Genomic DNA, 20,330 nt, shown 5'->3' on the forward strand with positions numbered 1-20,330 from the left:
CACTCCTCTGGTGAAAGTGAGTGCAGGCGTCACATGACCGGCAGCCGCATGCTATACTGCACGTCTCCACGGCCGCAGAGCGCTCTGTCCCCGCCGTTCTCTGGTGTCTCCTGGTGCTGCAGCTTCAGCCGCCATTTCCATTATATTGCAGGATGTCAGCGCCGGACCGAGCGTTCAACCGAATCTCCTGAGACAAGTGGACGAGGAGCGCAACACCCCGAAAGGTGAGCGGAGGATACAATGTAACAACCACAGGAAGGTAGACCCCGGCAACCAGATCCAGCAGTCACAATAGGAGATGTCACAGCTCACCTCCTCCTCCTTAAAGGGAACCTGTCACCCCCAAAATCGTGGGTGAGGTAGGCACACCGGCATCAGGGGCTTATCTACAGCATTCTGGAATGCTGTAGATAAGCCCCCGATGTATCCTAAAACATGAGAAAAAGACGTTATATTATACTCACCCAGGGGCGTTCCCGCTGTTCGTCCGGGTCCGGGGCCTCCCATCTTCATCAGATGACGTCCTCTTCTGGTCTTCACGCCGCAGCTCTGGCGCAGGCGTACTTTGCCTGCCCTGTTGAGGGCAGAGTAAAGTACTGCATTGCGCAGGTGCCGGGAAAGGTCAGAGAGGCCCGGCGCCTGCGCAATGCTGTACTTTGCTCTGCCCTCAACAGGGCAGGCAAAGTACGCCTGCGCCGGAGCTGCGGCATGAAGACCAGAAGAGGATGTCATCTGATGAAGATGGGAGGCGCCGGACCCGGACCATCAGCGGGAACGCCCCTGGGTGAGTATAATATAACGTCTTTTTCTCATCTTTTAGGTTACATCGGGGGCTTATCTACAGCATTCCAGAATGCTGTAGATAAGCCCCTGATGCCGGTGGGCTTACCTCACCCGCGATTTTGGGGGTGACAGGTTCCCTTTAACACCCTCCCATAGAAGTGAATGGTCCCCACAATACAGTCTGATGTTACTTACATATTACAGTGTCACCCGGGCTCAGTACATGGGGTGTCGCGCCCGTCACCCGGGCTCAGTACATGTGGTGTCTCGCCCGTCACTCGGGCTCAGTACAGTCATGGTGAAAAGTATTGACACCCCTGCAATTCTGTCAGATTATACTCAGTTTCTTCCTGAAAATGATTGCAAACACAAATTCTTTGGTATTATTATCTTCATTTAATTTGTCTTAAATGAAAAAACACAAAAGAGAATGAAGCAAAAAGCAAAACATTCTTCCAAAACGTTTTAGGCTTTTTCAGGTAAGTTTTGGCAAACTCCAGCCTGGCTTTTTTATGTCTTGGGGTAAGAAGTGGGGTCTTCCTGGGTCTCCTACCATACAGTCCTTTTTCATTTAGATGCCGACGGATAGTACGGGTTGACACTGTTGTACCCTCGGACTGCAGGGCAGCTTGAACTTGTTTGGATGTTAGTCGAGGTTCTTTATCCAACATCCGCACAATCTTGCATTGAAATCTCTTGTCAATTTTTCTTTTCCATCCACATCTAGGGAGGTTAGCCACAGTGCCATAAGCTTTAAACTTCTTGGTGACAGTGCGCACGGTAGACACAGGAACATTCAGTTCTCTGGAGATGGACTTGTAGCTTTGAGATTGCTCATGCTTTCTCACAATTTGGTTTCTCAAGTGCTCAGACAGTTCTTTGGTCTTCTTTCTTTTTTCCATTCTCAATGTGGTACACACAAGGACACAGGACAGACGTGGCCATTATACAGTATGGAGCATCATGTGGGACCATTATACAGTATGAAGCATCATGTGGGACCATTATACAGTATGGAGCATCATGTGTGGCCATTATACAGTATGGAGCATCATGTGTGGCCAATGGCCATTATACAGTATTGAGCATCATGTGTGGCCATTATACAGTATGGAGCACTGTGTGGCCATTATACAGTATGGAACATCATGTAGGGCCATTATACAGTGTGTGGAGCACTGCATAGCAATTGTACAGTATGAAGCACTGCGTGGCCATATTTTTTTTTTGTTTTAATGTATATGAAACAGTGTGATCAGCAGTGCTAAATGGGTGTGGTTGGGACTTGGATATGGGTGTGATTAGTTGTGAAATGGGTGTGGTCAGAGGCGTGGCCTAAAATTTGCCGCAGCGCACACAGTGCGCCGCAAACTTTAGACCTTTTTCTCTTCAAAAGTTGAGAGGTATGGTACCGCATTTCCCAGATCACACCAAGTACCGCAAATCCCATAGGGAATGAATGAAACCAAACGCAGTGTTGCCGTAAGTGATCCGTTACGTGGCAGATACAGAAAAACTGCCTGATCTGCTGCAAAAGGCAACTTTCACATCAGCGATTCTTCCCAAAGTCACTGCCGATAGTGTCATACTCACCAGAGGGGGAGGCAGCGCTAAAAGTGCCTAAGGCAGCAGAAACTCTAAATACGGCCCTGACCACGGCTGATTATTGGGTGTACACCCACCTCGATCCGCGCTACAGGGACAATTTGCAAACCCTCATACCACTGTTGCAGCGGGAGCATAAAATGCGGCTGTACCAAGACACACTGGTGCAGTCCATCATCTTCTCCAGTCCAATCGAGAGAAGTGCTGCGCCTGCTACTGCTAGTGCTTTACAAAGCAGCTCTGTGCGTAGAGGCAGTGGAGGAATCTCTGCACAAAGAGGGAGCAGAAGCAGTGGCTCAGCACAAGTTAAGACCAGCCTGTTCCAACAATGGCAAAGTTTTGTGTGCCCGCCACAAATGTCTACACCATCACTGACGGATCCAGTCAGCAGGAGGCCACGTTTCTGTCAGATGGTGACAGACTACATGTCTTGCACCCTCAGCGTACTCCCAGACGGCTCTTCCCCCTTCAAGTGTTGGGTCTCTAAGCTGGATATATGGCCAGAGCATAGCCAGTATGCATTGGAGGTGCTGGCTTGCCCTGCTGCCAGTGTATTATCGGAACGCGTCTTTTAGTGCTGCAGGTGGTGTACTAACAGACCGTCGCATGCAACTATCCTCCAATAACGTTGACCGGCTTACTTTCTTGAAAATGAACAAGGCCTGGATCTCACAGGAATTTGCCACTCCTCTTACCGATTAAATAATTGGTTGCCAACAGTATCCAGGTCTCTAGCTGTGTTCATGTTTCAACCACCTGAACTTTAATCCCTGGGCTCCAACACTGCCAGTTGCTGCCCAGAAGTGCCGGCTGCACAGACAACACATGACCCAGTGTTATTGGGTTTCAGTAATGTCCGCTGATCCCCTGCTGTGTATCCGGCAACGTGTCCAGCGACCGCCACGCTGGCACTACAACAGCAATTAAAGGGAACCTGTACCCCCCCAGGCGTTTGTAACTGAAAGAGCCACCTTGTGTAGCACTATTGCTGCACAAGGAACAGGTGGCTCTTTTATTTCTGCTTCTTGCACACGCTGCACTTAACACATATAAAATATGTGTCTCCTCATACCGTGAAACCATCCCGTAGGTGGGACTTTCCTTTGCAATGAGACGTAGCACAGCTGGCATTCATACCCCCATGGTGCCGAGCGCCGCCTCCTCAGCGTTGTTTGCATCTGACCCGGAGCCTGCGCTGTTATGTTTAACCTTGGGCATGCACAGTTAGTGCTGCCCATCTTCTGACATCATTTGATGTCATGCTGGCTGTGCCTGTGCGGCCGCGCTGCCAGAGATCACGCCACGCAGTGTCTTCTGATTTAGTCACACTGTGGGGCTGGGATTCCTGGGCATGCGCAGTGCATATCTTTGCCTCTCACTCTTCTCCCTCCACCTTCTACAGACAGTGTGGAGTCAGCTGATCCCAATTCACATGCCACGGCCGTGATGCTGCACACTCTGAAGATGGAGGATGGAGAGTAGGGAGAGGCGAAGTTATGTACTGCGCATGCCCAGGAATCCCAGCCCCACAGTGGGACTAAATCAGAAGACACTGCGAGGCGGTTTCTCGGTGGTTCGGCCGCACAGGCACAGTTAGCATGACACCAAATGATATTAGAAGACGGGCAGCTCTAACTGCGCATGGCCAAGGTTTAACATAACAGCGCGGGCTCCATGACAGATTCAAGCAACGCTGATGAGGCGGCGCCCAGGGGCACGGGGGTATGAATGCCAGCTGTGCTTCGTCTCATCACGACGGAAAGTGCCACCTCTGGGACGGTATCTGTTGTGAATTCTGTTATCGAACTCCCTTCTGTGGTCATGAATGGTACTTCGGCGAGTTCTGTCCATGGATTCCCTCTGGTGGCTGAGTGGAGCTGCTGCTTCTGAGGTTCCTTCCACAGGTGACTTAGTTTATTCTTTGGCTGGCTGCTCTATTTAACTCCACTCAGATCGTTACTCCATGCCAGCTGTCAATGTTCTTGTACTGGTTCAGTTCGCTCTTGGATCTTTCTGGTGACCTGTCTACTCCAGCAGAAGCTAAGTCCCTGCTAGTTAATTATTTGTTCATTGTTTTCTTGTCCAGCTTGCTATCATGATTTTGCCTTGCTAGCTGGAAGCTCTGGGATGCAGAGTGGCACCTCCGCACCGTGAGTCGGTGCGGAGGTCTTTTTGCACACTCTGCGTGGTCTTTTTGTAGTTTTTTGTGCTGACCGCAAAGATACCTTTCCTATCCTCAGTCTGTTTAGTAAGTCTGGCCTCCTTTGCTGAAACCTGTTTCATTTCTGTGTTTGTGACTTTCATCTTAACTCACAATCAATATATGTGGGGGGCTGCCTTTTCCATTGGGGAATTTCTCTGAGGCAAGGCAGGCTTAATTTTCTATCTCTAGGGCTAGTTAGCTCTTAGGCTGTGAAGAGGCGTCTAGGCAGAGTTAGGTACGCTCCACGGCTATTTCTAGTGTGTGTGATAGGATTAGGGGTTGCGGTCAGCAGAGCTCCCACTTCCCAGAGCTTTTCCTGTGTTAGTTTAACCATCAGGTCGTTCCGAGTGCTCCTAACCACCAGGTCCATAACAGTAAAGCTGGCCCAAAGTGTTAATGCATCTCAATAGAGGGTTAAGAGAAGTTCTGATACCATTTTTTTTTCTCTGCAGTGTGTTTTATCTTTCTTTTCCCCTTAACCTCTGGGTGGTTCAGGATACAGGTGTAGATATGGACATTCAAGGTCTGTCCTCTTGTGTGGATCATTTCACTGCAAGGGTACAAAACATTCAAGATTTTGTGGTTCAGAATCTGATGTTAGAGCCTAGAATTCCAATTCCTGATTTGTTTTCTGGGGATAGATCTAAGTTCCTGAATTTCAAAAATAATTGTAAACTGTTTCTTGCTTTGAAACTCCGCTCCTCTGGTAACCCCGTTCAACAAGTAAAAATCATTATTTCTTTGTTGCGTGGCGACCCTCAAGACTGGGCATTTTCCCTTGCGCCAGGAGATCCTGCATTGCGTGATGTAGATGCGTTTTTTCTGGCGCTTGGATTGCTTTATGATGAACCAAATTCAGTGGATCAGGCAGAGAAAATCTTGCTGGCTTTGTGTCAGGGTCAGGATGAAGCAGAGGTATATTGTCAGAAGTTTAGAAAGTGGTCTGTGCTTACTCAGTGGAATGATTGTGCCCTGCCGGCAATTTTCAGAAAGGGTCTTTCTGAAGCCCTTAAGGATGTCATGGTGGGATTTCCCACGCCTGCTGGTCTGAATGAGTCTATGTCCTTGGCCATTCAGATCGATCGGCGCTTGCGTGAGCGCAAAGCTGTGCACCATTTGGCGGTATTCTCTGAGCATAGGCCTGAGCCTATGCAATGTGATAGGACTTTGACCAGAGCTGAACGGCAAGAACACAGACGTCAGAATGGGCTGTGTTTTTACTGTGGTGATTCCACTCATGCTATCTCCGATTGTCCTAAGCACACTAAGCGGTTCGCTAGGTCTGCCACCATTGGTACGGTACAGTCTAAATTTCTTTTGTCCGTTACTCTGATTTGCTCTTTGTCGTCCTATTCTGTTATGGCATTTGTGGATTCAGGCGCTGCCCTGAATTTGATGGACTTGGAGTTTGCCAGGCGCTGTGGTTTTTTCTTGGAGCCCTTGCAGTATCCTATTCCATTGAGAGGAATTGATGCTACGCCTTTGGCCAAGAATAAGCCTCAGTACTGGACTCAATTGACCATGTGCATGGCTCCTGCACATCAGGAGGATATTCGCTTTTTGGTGTTGCATAATCTGCATGATGTGGTCGTTTTGGGGTTGCCATGGCTACAGGTCCATAATCCAGTATTGGATTGGAAATCTATGTCTGTGTCCAGCTGGGGTTGTCAAGGGGTACATGGTGATGTTCCATTGCTGTCAATTTTGCCTTCCACTCCTTCTGAAGTCCCTGAGTTTTTGTCGGATTACCGGGATGTATTTGATGAGCCAAAATCCAGTGCCCTACCCCCTCATAGGGATTGCGATTGTGCTATTAATTTGATTCCTGGTAGTAAGTTTCCTAAGAGCCGACTGTTCAATTTATCTGTGCCAGAGCACGCCGCTATGCGGAGTTATATAAAGGAATCCTTGGAGAAAGGTCATATTCGCCCATTGTCATCACCGTTGGGAGCAGGGTTCTTTTTTGTGGCCAAGAAGGATGGTTCTTTGAGACCTTGTATTGATTACCGCCTTCTTAATAAGATCACAGTCAAATTTCAGAACCCTTTGCCGCTGCTGTCTGATTTGTTTGCTCGGATTAAGGGGGCTAGTTGGTTCACCAAGATAGATCTTCGAGGGGCGTATAATCTTGTGCGTATTAAACAGGGCGATGAATGGAAAACAGCATTTAATACGCCCGAGGGCCATTTTGAGAACCTGGTTATGCCATTCGGGCTTTCTAATGCTCCATCTGTGTTTCAGTCCTTTATGCATGACATCTTCCGAAAGTACCTGGATAGATTCATGATTGTATATTTGGATGATATTTTGGTCTTTTCGGATGATTGGGAATCTCATGTGAAGCAGGTCAGAATGGTGTTCCAGGTCCTTCGTGTGAATTCCTTGTTTGTGAAGGGGTCAAAATGTCTCTTTGGAGTTCAGAAGGTTTCATTTTTGGGTTTCATTTTTCCCCTTCTACTATCGAGATGGACCCTGTTAAAGTTCAGGCCATTTATGATTGTACTCAGCCGACATCTGTGAAGAGCCTACAGAAGTTCCTGGGCTTTGCTAGTTTTTACCGTCGCTTCATCGCTAATTTTTCTAGTGTTGCTAAACCGTTGACTGATTTGACCAAGAAAGGTGCTGATGTGGTCAATTGGTCCTCTGCGGCTGTAGAGGCTTTTCAGGAGTTGAAGCGTCGTTTTTCTTCTGCCCCTGTGTTGTGCCAGCCAGATGTTTCGCTCCCGTTTCAGGTCGAGGTTGATGCTTCTGAGATTGGAGCAGGGGCTGTTTTGTCGCAAAGAAGTTCTGATTGCTCAGTGATGAAACCATGTGCCTTCTTTTCTAGAAAGTTCTCACCTGCTGAGCGCAATTATGATGTTGGCAATCGAGAGTTGTTGGCCATGAAGTGGGCATTCGAGGAGTGGCGACATTGGCTTGAAGGAGCCAAGCATCGCGTGTGGTCTTGACGGATCACAAGAATTTGACTTATCTCGAGTCAAATGGTTGAATCCTAGACAGACTCGATGGTCACTGTTTTTCTCCCGTTTTGATTTTGTGGTTTCGTAGCTTCCGGGCTCTAAGAATGTGAAGGCTGATGCCCTGTCAAGGAGTTTTGTGCCTGACTCTCCGGGTGTTCCGGAGCCGGCGGGTATTCTCAAAGAGGGGGTAATTTTGTCTGCCATCTCCCCTGATTTGCGGCGGGTGCTGCAGAAGTTTCAGGCTGATAGACCTGACCGTTGTCCAGCGGAGAAACTGTTTGTCCCTGATAGATGGACTAGTAGAGTTATCGCTGAGGTTCATTGTTCAGTGTTGGCTGGTCATCCTGGAATCTTTGGTACCAGAGATTTGGTGGCTAGATCCTTTTGGTGGCCTTCTTTGTCACGGGATGTGCAGTCCTGTGGGACTTGTGCTCGGGCTAAGCCCTGCTGTTCTCGTGCCAGTGGGTTGCTTTTGCCCTTGCCGGTCCCGAAGAGGCCCTGGACGCATATTTCCATGGATTTTATTTCAGATCTCCCTGTCTCTCAAAGGATGTCGGTCATTTGGGTGGTTTGTGATCGCTTCTCTAAGATGGTCCATTTGGTACCCTTGTCTAAATTGCCTTCCTCCTCTGATTTGGTGCCATTGTTTTTCCAGCATGTGGTTCGTTTGCATGGCATTCCGGAGAACATCGTCTCGGACAGAGGTTCCCAGTTTGTTTAGAGGTTTTGGTGGTCCTTTTGTGCTAAGATGGGCATTGATTTGTCTTTTTCTTCGGTTTTCCATCCTCAGACAAATGGCCAAACCGAACGAACTAATCAGATTTTGGAAACATATCTGAGATGCTTTGTTTCTGCTGATCAGGATGATTGTGTGTCCTTCTTGCCTTTGGCTGAGTTCGCCCTTAATAATCGGGCCAGCTCGGCTACTTTGGTTTCGCCTTTTTTCTGTAATTCTGGTTTCCATCCTCGTTTCTCTTCAGGGCAGGTTGAGCCTTCGGACTGTCCTGGTGTGGATACTGTGGTGGACAGGTTGCAGCAGATTTGGACTCATGTGGTGGACAATTTGACATTGTCCCAGGAGAAGGCTCAACGTTTCGCTAACCACCGGCGCTGTGTTAGTCCCCGACTTCGTGTTGGGGATTTGGTTTGGTTGTCGTCTCGTTATGTTCCTATGAAGGTTTCCTCTCCTAAGTTTAAGCCTCGTTTCATTGGTCCGTATAAGATTTCTGACGTTCTCAATCCTGTGTCATTTCGTTTGGCCCTTCCAGCTTCTTTTGCCATCCATAATGTGTTCCATAGGTCGTTATTGCGGAGATACGTGGCGCCTATCGTTCCCTCCGTTGATCCTCCTGCCCCGGTGTTGGTCGAGGGGGAGTTGGAGTATGTGGTGGAGAAGATTTTGGATTCTCGTATTTCGAGACGGAAACTCCAGTACCTGGTCAAGTGGAAGGGTTATGGTCAGGAAGATAATTCCTGGGTTTTTGCCTCTGATGTTCATGCTGCCAATCTAGTTCGTGCCTTTCATTTGGCTCGTCCTGATCGGCCTGGGGGCTCTGGTGAGGGTTCGGTGACCCCTCCTCAAGGGGGGGGGTACTGTTGTGAATTCTGTTATCGAACTCCCTCCTGTGGTCATGAATGGTACTTCGGCGAGTTCTGTCCATGGACTCCCCCTGGTGGCTGTGAGTGGAGCTGCTGCTTCTGAGGTTCCTTCCACAGGTGACTTAGTTTATTCTTTGGCTGGCTGCTCTATTTAACTCCACTCAGATTGTTACTCCATGCCAGCTGTCAATGTTCTTGTACTGGTTCAGTTTGCTCTTGGATCTTTCTGGTGACCTGTCTACTCCAGCAGAAGCTAAGTCCCTGCTAGTTAATTATTTGTTCATTGTTTTCTTGTCCAGCTTGCTATCATGATTTTGCCTTGCTAGCTGGAAGCTCTGGGATGCAGAGTGGCACCTCCGCACCGTGAGTCGGTGCAGAGGTCTTTTTGCACACTCTGCGTGGTCTTTTTGTAGATTTTTGTGCTGACCGCAAAGATACCTTTCCTATCCTCAGTCTGTTTAGTAAGTCTGGCCTCCTTTGCTGAAACCTGTTTCATTTCTGTGTTTGTGACTTTCATCTTAACTCACAGTCAATATATGTGGGGGGCTGCCTTTTCCTTTGGGGAATTTCTCTGAGGCAAGGTAGGCTTAATTTTCTATCTCTAGGGCTAGTTAGCTCTTAGGCTGTGAAGAGGCGTCTAGGCAGAGTTAGGTACGCTCCACGGCTATTTCTAGTGTGTGTGATAGGATTAGGGGTTGCGGTCAGCAGAGCTCCCACTTCCCAGAGCTTGTCCTGTGTTAGTTTAACCATCAGGTCGTTCCGGGTGCTCCTAACCACCAGGTCCATAACAGGTATCACGGTATCAAGGGACACATTTTATAAGTGTTTAGTTCAGCGTGTGCAAGGAGCATAATTAAAAGAACCACCTTGTCCTTGTGCACTATTAGTGCTGCACAAGTTGGCTCTTTCAGTTGCTAACGCATGGGGGGGTTAAAGGTTTACTTTCAACTTAATGCAATTAGGCCTCGGCCTACACTCTGCTCCTCCTGCTGTCCCTGGGCTCTAACACCGCCAGTTGGTGCCTGGAAGTGCTGTCCGAACAGTCAACAGTCACTCCTCTGTTATTGGGGTTCAGTAACGTCAGCTGTTCCCCAGCTGTGTGTGTGGCAATACCTCATATCTGCTCCTCCTGCTCTCCCTGGGCTCTAACACCGCCAGTTGGTGCCTGGAAGTGCTGGCTGCACAGTTAACACTTGCTGCCTTGTTATTGGGTTTCAGTAACATCAGCTGATTCCCAGCTGTGTATCTGGCAAAACCTCATATCTGCTCCTCCTGCTGTCCCTGGGCTCTAACACCACCAGTTGGTACCTGGAAGTGCTGTCCGCACAGTCAACAGTCGCTCCTCTGTTATTGGCGTTCAGTAACGTCAGTTGTTCCCCAGCTGTGTGTGTGGCAATACCTCATATCTGCTCCTCCTGCTGTCCCTGGGCTCTAACACCGCCAGTTGGTGCCTGGAAGTGCTGTCCGCACAGTCAACAGTCGCTCCTCTGTTATTGGGGTTCAGTAACGTCAGTTGTTCCTCAGCTGTGTTTGCAGCAATACCTCATATCTGCTCCTTCTGCTGTCCCTGGGCTCTAACATCGCCAGTTGGTGCCTGAAAGTGCTGGCTGCACAGTTAACACTTGCTGCTGTGTTATTGGGTTTCAGTAATGTCAGCTGATTCCCAGCTGTGTATCTGGCAAAACCTCATATCTGCTCCTCCTGCTGTCCCAGGGCTTCAACACTGTCAGTTGTTGCAAAAGCCACACTGGCACAATAACAGACATTTACCTGCCTCCAGTGCAGGCTTCGGCCTACACTCTGCTCCTCCTTGATTCCCTGGGCTTCAACACTGTCAGTTGTTGCCCGGAAGTGCTGGCTGCACAGACAAAAACACTAGCTCATGTGTCAGTGGGGTTCAGTAAAGCCAGCTGTTCCCCTGCTGGTTAGTCGGCAACGTGTCCAGCAAAAGCCACGCTGGCACAAAAACAGACATTTACCTGCCTCCAGTGCAGGCTTCGGCCTACACTCTGCTCCTCCTTGATTCCCTGGGCTTCAACACTGTCAGTTGTTGCCCGGAAGTGCTGGCTGCACAGACAAAAACACTAGCTCACGTGTCAGTGGGGTTCAGCAACGCCAGCTGTTCCCCTGCTGTGTAGTCAACAACGTGTCCAGCAAAAGCCACGCTGGCACAATAACAGCAATTAAAGGGACCCGGCCCCCCCAGGGACCCGGCCCCCCCAGGCGTTTGTAACTGAAAGAGCCATCTTGTGCAGCACTAATGCTGCACAAGGAACAGGTGGCTCTTTTAGTTATGCTCCTTGCAGACGCTGCACTTAACACTTATAAAATATGTGTCCCCTCATACAGGGGCGGACACAGACAGCATGGGGCCCCTGTGCAGGAAATGTGCCTGGGCCCCCCTCTTTTTAAGGCGACAAAGCTAAGGGACTGTGCTATACATAAGTGAGTACACTTTATACTAAGGGACTGTGTTATACATAATAATCGATAATAATGTCTTCCTCCACCTCCCCCTGTTCTTAAACCCATTATAAAACCCCCGCATCCCATTATGGCCCTCTCCCCCACCCCCATGATTTCCCTCTTCACAACCTACATCATTGCTTTCTCCCCCACCACCCCATATCATTGCCCTTTCCACCACCTCCATCACTGCCTCCTCCCCACCACCCCCATCATTGTCCTTTCCACTGCCACCATCATTTCCTCCTGCCCCACCACCCCTATCATTGCTCTCTCCATCAACCCAATCATTGCCTTCTGCCCCGTCACCCCCATCATTGCCCTCTCCTCCACCTACACACACAGCACCATTCACCTCTCTACACACACACACACACACACACACACCACCTCTGCTCGCACGGTATCCAGAAGCCGCACCATTGCCGGCAGCTTCCTGTCTCACACAGCCGCGGCGCTGAATGATGATGTAATTTAGCCGCTGCTGTGTGGCAGGAAGCAGGATGGATCCATTCCCTGCAGCTCCGCTCCACTGCCTTTTTCTCTTGCAGGCAGCAGAGCTGCAATCCCATGATGGCAATCTAGCCAGGGGCCCCCCAAAGCCGGATAAACTGGCCAGTTTGCCCTCATTATTAGCCACCTTGCAGGCAGGGCAAAGTGGGGCCCTAGGCAAAGTTTAAAATGGGGCCTCAACTCCTAACATATTGCACATCACACAGAAGCATTTCGGTTGTATTTACATGCGCTGAGTTCAGGCCACTAAATGAGTGTGATTGACAATACTGAAGTCGTTCAACGCTTGTTTCTCAGCCTCTTTCCACCGTCTGAGAAAGAATGATGGGGACAGAACGGCGCAGCCTCATAGTATACAGCACTGCCCGCATAGTATACAGCGCAGCCTCATAGTATACAGCGCAGCCTCAAAGTATACAGCGCTGCCCGCATAGTATACAGCGCAGCCTGCATAGTATACAGCGCAGCCTCATAGTATACAGCGCAGCCTCATAGTATACAGCGCAGCCTCATAGTATACAGCGCAGCCTCATAATATACAGCGCAGCCTCATAATATACAGCGCAGCCTCATAGTATACAGCGCAGCCTCATAGTATACAGCGCAGCCTCATGGTATACAGCGCAGCCTCATGGTATACAGCGCAGCCTCATGGTATACAGCGCAGCCTCATAGTATACAGCGCAGCCTCATAGTATACAGTGCAGCCTCATAGAATACTGCGCAGCCTCATAGTATACAGCGCAGCCTCATAGTATACAGCGAAGCCTCATGATATACAGCGCAGCCTCATGGTATACAGCGCAGCCTCATAGTATACAGCGCAGCCTCATAGTATACAGCGCAGCCTCATAGTATACAGCGCAGCCTCATAGTATACAGCACAGCCTCATAGTATACAGCGCAGCCTCATGGTATACAGCGCTGCCTCATGGTATACAGCACAACTTCATCGCATACAGCACACAGCCTCATAGTATACAACACACAGCCTCATGGTATACAGCACACAGCCTCATAGTATACAGCGCACAGCCTCATGTTATACAGCACACAGCCTCATAGTATACAGCACACAGCCTCATAGTATACAGCGCAGCCTCATGGCATACAGCACAGCCTCATGGTATACAGTGCAGCCTCATGGTATACAGCGCAGCCTCATAGTATACAGCGCAGCCTCGTAGTATACAGCGCACACAGCCTCATGGTATACAGCACGCAGCCTCATAGTATACAGCGCAGCCTCATGGTATACAGCACACAGCCTCATGGTATACAGAACGCAGCCTCATAGTATACAGCGCAGCCTCGTAGTATACAGCGCACACAGCCTCATGGTATACAGCACGCAGCCTCATAGTATACAGCGCAGCCTCATGGTATACAGCGCACACAGCCTCATGGTATACAGAACGCAGCCTCATAGTATACAGCGCAGCCTCATGGTATACAGCACACAGCCTCATGGTTTACAGCCAGCACGCAGCCTCATGGTATACAGCACGCAGCCTTATAGTATACAGCGCAGCCTCATGGTATACAGCACACAGCCTCATGGTATACAGCACGCAGCCTCATGGTATACAGCACGCAGCAGCAGCCTCATGGTATACAGCATGCTGCCTCATGGTATACAGCACGCAGCGGCAGCCTCATGGTATACAGCACGCAGCCTCATGGTATACAGCACACAGCCTCATGGTATACAGCACGCAGCCTCATGGTATACAGCACACAGCCTCATGGTATACAGCACGCAGCCTCATGGTATACAGCACGCAGCCTCATGGTATACAGCACGTAGCTTCATGGTATACAGCGCAGCCTCATGGTATACAGCACGCAGCCTCATGGTATACAGCACGCAGCCTCATGGTATACAGCACGCAGCTTCATGGTATACAGCGCAGCCTCATGGTATACAGCACGCAGCCTCATGGTATACAGCACGCAGCCTCATGGTATACAGCACGCAGCCTCATGGTATACAGCACGCAGCCTCGTGGTATACAGCGCAGCTCCCCCACCCTCCCCAGAATGGCCCCACAGTCCAGTACTCACTGTTATAGAGCAAAAAAAACAAACAAACAACACATTCCTCACCTCACCTCGTGCCCGCGCTGCTTCCACTTCCTGCTCCTGTCGGCACACAGTGAGAGTGCGAGGCAGTGTCTGTCAGAGGCAGAGCGGGGAATGATGGGCGAGGGAGCGTCAGGTGACGTTCTCTCCTCCATCATTCATTGCTTTGAACTCTACCAGCAGACGCCGGTATAGTTCAACGCAGTGGGGGAGTTGGTGCTGGCGGCAGGCGGGCCCCCCTGCCTCATAGGGGCCCCATAGCAGCTGCGTGATGTGCCACTAGCTGGGGGACCCTGGGGAAGCCTGCCCCTAACGCCGGCCCTGCCTGCAGGGGCCTCTGGGCCCCTGTGCAGCCGCACAGGTTGAACAGGAGATATGTCCGCCCATGCCCTCATACCTTGAAATGGTCCCGGAGGTGGGACTTTCCTTCGCAATGAGACGCAGCACGGCCAGCATTCATGCCCCCATGGCACCGAGCGCCGCATCATCAGCGTTGTTTGAATCTGTCCCGGGGCCTGCGCTGTTATGTTTAACCTTGGGCATGCGCTGTTAGCACTGTCCTTCTTCTGACATCATTTGATGTCAGGCTGACTGCGCCTGTGCATACGCGCTGCCCGAGATCCCGCCCTGCAGTGTCTTCTGATTTTGTCACACTGCGGGCCTGGGATTCATGGGCATGCCCAGTGCATATCCTCACCTCCTACTCATCTGCTTCTGCCTTACTCAGACTGTGCGGCGTCACGGCCATGGCATGTGATTATGGATCGGCTGACGCCGCACACTCATAAGATGGCAGATGGAGAGGAGTGAGAGGCGAAGATATGCACTGCGCATGGCCATGAATCCCAGGCCCACAGTGTGACTAAATCAGAAGACACTGCGGGGCGTGATCTCTGGCAGCGCGCCCGCACAGGCGTAGTCAGCCTGACACCAAATAATGTCAGAAGACGGGCAGCGCTAACAGCGCATGGCCAAGGTTTAACATAACAGTGCGGGCTCTGTGACAGATTCAAACAATGCTGAGGAGGCAGTGCCCGGCGCCAAGGGGGCCTGAATTGCGGCTGTGCTGCGTCTCATTACGAAGGAAAGTCCCACCTCCGGGATGGTTTCTTGGTATCAAGGGACACATTTTATAAGTGTTTAGTTCTGCATGTGCAAGGAGCATAACTAAAAGAGCCACCTTCTCCATGTGCAGTGTTAGTGCTATACAAGGTGGCTTTTTAAGTTGCTAACGTCTGGAGGGGGTTAAAGGTTCCCTTTAAACTTGCTCCAATAAGGCCTCAGCCTACACTCTATCATGTAATCCCTGGGCTCCAACACCGCCAGTTGCTGCTCAGAAGTGTCTTTGGCACGGGTACTCCCACCTGCCCAGCCTGGTTCCGGTATGCTAGCTGTTTCCGGGTAGTGTCAAGGTCACTTGTCCTGTCGTGTTGCGGTCGGGTTAGCCAACTCCATGGTGCCTGCAGTGTAGGTGCTGCCTATGTGGGCTGCGGGAAGTGGCAATCAAGGCTGGTTCTGTAGTGCCAATAGGACAAGCCCCCCCTGTAGGACTGTTGGTTATCGGTAACTGCGGCTAGATCATGGCCTACCTATTTTTTCTTTTACTGTTGACCTTCTGCTGCCTGAGTTTCAGCATCGTTAGCTGGTTCTTGGCAACACAATCTTATCTAGGTACCCCTGGTTCCAGCACTGTCAGCTGGTTCCGGGCAGAGTCTTTGGCTTAGGTGCCTCCTTCTGGGTATCCGAGTTCCACCAACGTCAGGTGGTCCTTGGTAGTGCTTTGTGGCACGGGTACCTCATGCTTAGTAACCGGGTTCCAGTACCGTCAGCTGGTTCTCGGTCGTGCCATTGGCTCTTGCACCTTGGGCAACGCATCTGGGTTCCAGTACCGTCAGCTGGTTCTCGGCAGTGTTTTTGGCACGGGTACTCCCTCCTGCCCAGCCTGGTTTTAGCACCATCAGCTGTTTCCGGGTAGTGTCAAGGTCACTTAGACTCCGAAACGTTGTCCTGTCGTGTTGCGGTTGGGTTAGCCGACTCCATGGTGCCTGCAGTTTAGGTGCTGCCTATGTGGGCTATGGGAAGTGGCAATCAAGGCTGGTTCTGTAGTGCCAATAGGACAAGCTCCCCCTGTAAGACTGTTGGTTTCGGTAACTGCGGCTGGATCGCGGCCTACCTATTTTTTCTTTTACTGTGGACCTTCTGCTGCCTGAGTTCCAGCACCGTTAGCTGGTTCTTGGCAACACAATCTTATCTAGTTCCCCCTCTTTCCAGCACCGTCAGCTGGTTCCGGGCAGAGCCTTTGGCTTAGGTGCCTCCTTCCACCAACGTCAGATGGTCCTTGGTAGTGCTTTGTGGCATGGGTACCTCATGCTTAGGAATCGGGTTCCAGTACCGTCAGCTGGTCCTCGGTCGTGTCATTGGCTCTTGCACCTTGGGTAACGCATCTGGGTTCCAGCACCGTCAGCTGGTCCTCGGTCATGCCATTGGCTCTTCTACCTTTGGGTAGCCATCCGGGATCCAGTACCATCAGCTGGTTCTCGGCAAGGTCTTTTGCTCTTTTACCTTCTGCTCCCCATCCTGGTTTCAGCACCGTCAGCTGGTTCCAGGCAGAGCCTTTGGCTTAGGTGCCTCCTTCTGGGTATCCGAGTTCCACCATTGTCAGGCGGTCCTTGGTAGTGCTTTGTGGCACGGGTACCTCCTGCTTAGTAACCGGGTTCCAGTACCGTCAGCTGTTCCTCGGTCGTGCCATTGGCTCTTGCACCTTCGGGTAGCCATCCGGGTTCCAGTACCGTCAGCTGGTTCTCTGCAGTTCCTCGGCCTTCTTGTGCCTCCTGCTACAGTTCAAAGTTCAAGACCCTAAGCATGACGACCCTGAAGACCGAGAAGCAAAAGAACAAGAAGCTGCAGAACAAAAAGCAGAAGAACATTAAGCATAAGACTAAAAATCAGACTAAAAGATATTATCTAAATTATAAGCAGAAGAAGACTAAGCAGTGTATGGGGGTGAGTCCGTTCCTCCTCGTGGTGCCCCTGGAAAAAACCTGCTGCTGCAGGCCAAACTGAACGTGGACAAATGCTGTTTTAAATCTTTTGTGACAGGCAGAATGGAAGGTGTAATCTTCAAACTTTGACAGATAACAACTACAGGAATGCCTGTTTGTAACACATAAGATTTTGATGAAGAAGAGGAATATGAAGGAGATGATGAAGTTGAATATGAAGAAGAAGAAGAGTTGAATGAGAAGAATATGAGGAATTTAAAAAAAAAGAATAATAGGAAGAAGGTGAAGAAGAAGATGAATAAGGTGAAGAAGTTAATGAAAAAGATGCTGCTGCTGAGGATGATGAAGAAGAAAGTGTGGTAGAAGTTAAAAAAAGGTGCAGAGCATGGAAGTAGAGAAACATAAATATATGACAAAATCTAAAAAAAATAAACATAGTCAAAATCTTTGTAACTCCGAACGTCTTAAAAAATTTATAATTCCTGCTATTCTATTTGAATGGGCTAAACCTTTATGCCTTTAATGTCTCCTCCACCTCCTCCGATACATTCTACGTTAGTCTTAGTTGTTTTCCTTCATGTAGAATTACCTACAGGGAAAGAAAGGGTATATTTTAATTCCGATATTTTGGTCCCATTGACTTGCATTGGTATCGGGTATCGGTATCGGCGAGATCCGATATTTTTACGATATCGGCCAATCCAATCCGATACCGATACTTTTGAATATCAGAAGGTATCGCTCAACACTAATAATAATCCATTTGTCCTGCAATGGGTCTAGCTGTACATCTAGATGGCAGGCTGCATTGTTGCACGATAGTAACATAGTACCAGAGTTAGCAAGGCAGAAAAAAAGACGTTTGTCCATCCAGTTCAGTCTATATTCTGTCAGAATAAATCCCCAGATCTACGTCCTTCTAAAGAATCTAATAATTGTAAGATACAATATTGCTACGCTCCAGGAAGACATCCAGGCCTTTCTTGAACCCATCGAATGAGTTTGCCATCATCACCTCCTCAGGCAAGGAATTCCAGATTCTCACTGCCCTAACAGTAAGGGTATGTGCACACGATGCAGATTTAGTGCAGATTTAGTGCAGTTCTGCAGCGTTTTTTTCTGTAGCAGAAACGCTGCAGAACTGCACTGTGATTTATAGTACAATGTAAATCAATGTGAAAAAAAAGCTGTGCACATGGTGCAGAAAACTCTGCGCAGAAACACTGCAGATTTCAAAGAAGTGCATGTCACTTCTTTTGTGCAGTTCTGCAGTGTTTCTGCACCCCTCCATTAATAGAAATCTGCAGTGGTAAAATCTGCACAAAAACTGCACAAAATCCGCATCAATTCCGCACAAGAAGCGCACTAAAACCGCATAAAAAATGCATCAAAAACGCACCTGCAGATTCTGCCAGGAGATGCAGATTTAGTGCAGAAAATTCTGCACCACATTTCCTACGTGTGCACACAGCCTATCCTTTTCTATGTTGGTGGAAAAACCTTCTCTCCTCCAGATGCAGAGAATGCCCCCTTGTGCCCGTCACCTTCCTTGTTATAAACAGATCCTCTGAGAAATATTTGTATTGTCTTCTTATATACTTATACATGGCTATTAGATCGCCCCTCAGTTGTCTTATTTCTAGACTAAATAATCCTAATTTTGCTAATCTCTCTGGTTATTGTAGTTCCCCCATTCCCTTTATTAATTTTGTTGCCCTCCTTTGTACTCACTCTAGCTCCATTATATCCTTCCTGAGCACCGATGCCCAAAACTGTGCACAGTACTCCATGTGCGGTCTGACCAGTGATATGACCCCACGTCGTTAGCTAAGAAAAGTGCCTTTACCAACATAAAAAGAAAGGTACAAATCAAGCTACGCGAGATGCAGGATATCTGGTTTAGCAAGAAGGCCAACGAAATTCAGGGCTATGCAGATACCCATGACCAGAAACGCTTCTACGATGCGCTCAAAGCTGCATATGGACCCCAGTCATCAAGCTCTTCATCTCTGCTTAACGCAGATGGAACTAAGCTGCTGGCAGAAAGGAAACAAATTCTGGAACGGTGGGCTGAGCACTTTAATAATATTCTTAATCGCCCTGCCAATATCAATGATGAGGCTATTGCTCGCCTGCCCCAGGTGGAAATCAACAAGGAGCTTGATGTTCTTACAAGTGGAGATGAAGTCACGAAAGCAGTGAAACAACTTTCTTGTGGAAAAGCACCCGGAAATGATGCTATACCTGCTGAGGTATATAAAGCTGGCGGCCCTGTTCTGATGCAAACGGTGACCAAACTATTCCAATATATGTGGACAAAGGAACAGGTCCCACAACAAATGAAAGATGCCAGCATAATCCACATATAAAAGAGGAAAGGTAATCGCCAATCTTGTGACAACCATCGAGGCATCTCCCTTCTGTCCACTGCAGGCAAGATATTGGCTCGTGTCTTGCTCAACCGCCTTCTACATCACCTTGAGCAAGGACTATTACCCAAAAGCCAGTGTGGTTTCTGTGCTAAATGTGGAACAGTAGATATGGTCTTTTCAGCACGTCAACTTCAGGAAAAGTGCCAGGAGCAACACCGTGACCTTTATGTAACTTTTGTTGATTTGACCAAGGTTTTGACACAGTCAGTAGAGATGACCTGTGGAAGATCATGGCAAAATTTGGCTGCCCGAGCAAGTTCATCTCAGTCATCCGGCAGTTCCATGATGGCATGATGGTGAAGGTTCTGAACGATGGAGACGTATCTGAGGCTTTCCCAGTAACAAACGGCGTAAAACAAGGCTGTGTGCCTGCTCCAACCCTGTTCAGTATGCTGTTCTCTGCAATGTTAAGTGATGCCTTTAACAACTGTGAAGATGGAATCCAGGTTAGGTACATGACAATTGGGTATACGTGAATCCCCATGAGTTTCTCTACCCACCTTTTTCACTCCTCATTTACCCCTTCAACCTAACGGCTCGACCACTTTATCTGAAATAAAAACTGACCACAATGGTTATTTGGATAAGTTGGCCACAGCAGCCGTTTTATTAACACATAATAACAAACAGTTTATTTATTAAACATTAACCACGGGGAGGGCGGTCCTCGAAGCCCCAAAATGTA

The sequence above is a fragment of the Ranitomeya imitator genome, chromosome 5, assembly GCF_032444005.1.
Source record: "Ranitomeya imitator isolate aRanImi1 chromosome 5, aRanImi1.pri, whole genome shotgun sequence".
In the NCBI taxonomy this organism is placed as follows: domain Eukaryota; kingdom Metazoa; phylum Chordata; class Amphibia; order Anura; family Dendrobatidae; genus Ranitomeya; species Ranitomeya imitator.